The sequence below is a fragment of the Acinonyx jubatus genome, chromosome D2 (genome assembly GCF_027475565.1).
Source record: "Acinonyx jubatus isolate Ajub_Pintada_27869175 chromosome D2, VMU_Ajub_asm_v1.0, whole genome shotgun sequence".
NCBI classification, from domain to species: Eukaryota; Metazoa; Chordata; class Mammalia; order Carnivora; family Felidae; genus Acinonyx; species Acinonyx jubatus.
Genome location: NC_069393.1, coordinates 62,239,030 through 62,241,852, shown reverse-complemented (window position 1 = coordinate 62,241,852; position 2,823 = coordinate 62,239,030). Strand labels below are relative to the sequence as shown.

The 2,823-nt window shown below is 38.6% G+C and overlaps 1 non-coding gene across 1 annotated transcript; it reads left to right on the top strand.

Annotated features, from left to right (window-relative positions):
* The first annotated feature begins 2,211 nt into the window (after nt 1–2,211).
* On the top strand, nt 2,212–2,315 carry LOC113600437 (U6 spliceosomal RNA). The gene has a single exon (XR_003421431.1). It is a non-coding gene; the product is annotated as a U6 spliceosomal RNA (small nuclear RNA).
* The last annotated feature ends 508 nt before the right edge of the window (nt 2,316–2,823 follow it).

The window sequence follows — 2,823 nt, the reverse complement described above, 5'->3', positions numbered from 1 at the left end:
GAGGATGGTATTAAAAGAAATAAGAACATAAGAGACAGACAGACTTTGGACTCTGTTTTTCTCATCCATGAAGGTCTCAGGAAAATACAAGAGTATCAAATCAAATGACTTGCAAAGAAGGTGCCAGAAAATTTTGCAGTAAGAAAATGTTGCAGTGGAGTTTCTTAAAGACAGAAGAAAGGAAGGGCCTGAACCAACTGGAAACTAAGAACTCAGTCTCACTGCTGATTAAGAATTTTCTTAGACTGAGTAGATGGAGTCATGGAGGCTTCCCAGTGGCTCACTGGAGAAGCTCAGGGCTCGATATGTTATGAACCTCAACATTATCATCAGAAATGTGGCTTCTTTTCTGAGATAGAAGCACCTTGCTGATACTTTCTGAGACTGGACACAAGCTCAATATTCATGAGTGTCTCCTGGAATATCTGTTTAGTGCTAAGCAAAAGAAGGGCTAGAAAAGGTGATGTGTAAATCAAATCTCTGCATACCAAATTCTACTTGAAATGCACAAAGGGGGGGTCATTATTCAAAAGAACTTTGTAATAAATCCTTATGAAAAACAAGTAAGGGGTTTTTGAGATTGTCCCAGCTCCACCATCGTCTGGCTGTGGGACTTGGAATAAGTCATTTCAACCCACTGAAGCTTGTAAGGACTCCATATTATAGACGAAGAGACTCTTTCCTCTGCTTCTCCCAAAAGATTGAAGCAAACCTCAAATAAGTTAAAGTCTGTGATGTTGCTTTGCAAACTGTAAAATGGTGAACCACTTCAATTTCATGTAGACGTTTATTTTTATCCACCAGGTTGTTTACAACAAGACTGTTTCCTACTAAGCAGAGTCACTTATATAAGTTAAGACAAATTTAAATTTTGCCAACATTGTATAATTTCACCCAATTGTTTCAGCCTTCTCTGTCCCTGACATGGTACCACTGAATTAAATTTGGAGCAAGAGCTCAAGACCTAAACGCTGTGAGTCAGTCCCTTCACCTTGAAAACACAAGGAAAATTATGTCAGAACAATTTGCTCCATAGAATGTTGGCACAATGGAACAGGCTAATGAATGGGAAGGCATATTTAAGTGAATACTATTATGCTGTTGACTTATAGGGAAACAATGTTAATTCTCTTTTTCTTCCTCCAGTTATAAATTTGAGTTGAACTTTGTGTTTACACGAGGAAGGCACATCTTGGCTAGAATTTACATCACTTAGAACCTCTTCCCATTCCCAACCACACATTCTCCAGCATGTATTTATTTGTGAAAGAACCTTGTAGAACATCTTCATGAAAAGAGAATACGAGCACCTGGGTGGTTCAGTTGGTTAAGCATCCAACTTTGACTCAGATCATGATCTCATGATGTTCAGTTTGTGAGTTTGAACCCCACTTCAGGTTCTCAGCTCTCAACACAGAGCCTGCTTCAGTTCCTCTGTCTCCCTCTCTTTGCCTCTCCCCTGATTGTGTGTGCACTCTCTCCCTCTCTCTCAAAAGTAAATAAACATTTTTAATTAAAAAAAAAATAAAACCAAATAAATGCTAGGGATTGTCCCACCTTTACTATTTTCTGAGTATAGGAAAACAGACAAAAATCTCCCATGCTGCCATTTATCTATCAGGGACAGTGATAAAATTCTACAACTCACAGGATCTCTTCTAAATAAAACCTGTATGTTTATGCTTTGAGGTTTCCAGGAAGTAAGGAACTCAAATAGTGATTATTCTTAATAGTGTTCTATTAAGCTAGTTCCAGACTGTTTGGTCCCTGGCAGGAATTACTTGATGAAAAGGATGAACCTAGGAGAGTTCTAGCATATCAGCAGTCTAATTGCTTTATAAGTGCTGTAATGCAGTTTCAGGAAGCGATAGAATCCAATGAGCCCTCAAAGTGAAAAGAACTACTGTCTATCCCCTCCCCTTTCCCTCTGATTAAGCTCCTTGACCATGGGTTAGCTGGAGGCTCAGTGTTCACAACAAAACTATCCAAACTTCTATTTCATGTCTTAGTATCTTCCAGACAAAAAATGTGCCCCAAACAGCATGTCTGGTTCTTCTTCGTGATGAATTTCAATGTTTTGTCTTTAGTCTCAAATATCTGCCTGTGTGTGAATCTGTGTTTGATTTTAGAAAGAAAGAAAGAAAGAAAGAAAGAAAGAAAGAAAGAAAGAAAGAAAGAAAGAAAGGAAGGAAGAAAAAAAGAAAAAGTCTTGCACTCACTTCAGCAGATCATATAGTAAAATTGGAAGGATACAGAGATACATATGGCCCCTGCACAAGGATGAAACACAAATCCATGAAATGTTCCATATTCCTCCAGGAGATCAGCACCTTTCAGTGCTTCACTCTCTTCTGAAAAGCTGTTCTTAGGAAAAGACATGATAAACTCATTCACTCTCAAAAAAAAAAAAAAAAAAAAAAAAGTCTATGATCCAAAACTGCCAAATACCATAAAGTGAAATGAAGGATAAGACACCAAGTAGAGCCAAAGCCCACACATCTATCATGGAGACAGGGGGCAATGATTAAGCACCTTGACATGTTATTTTGAGGATAATCACAACAATCCCTGATAATGAAAGAGCATAGTGTGCAGAGACCTTGAAATCCATTCCTTTTCTCCTTTGTTCAGTCAACCTATGAATCGCCTCTCCTGTCTCAGACACTGTTCTAGGTTCTAGGCTGTAGTGGTGATAAATACATTAGCAAGGTCAGTGCTTTCTGGAAGCTTAAAGTGTAACTAGACCAATTGAGGAGGTAGGGGCAATACACGAATGAACGCACAAGAAAATACCGGTGGCAAGAGCTGAGAGGAAACCAAACA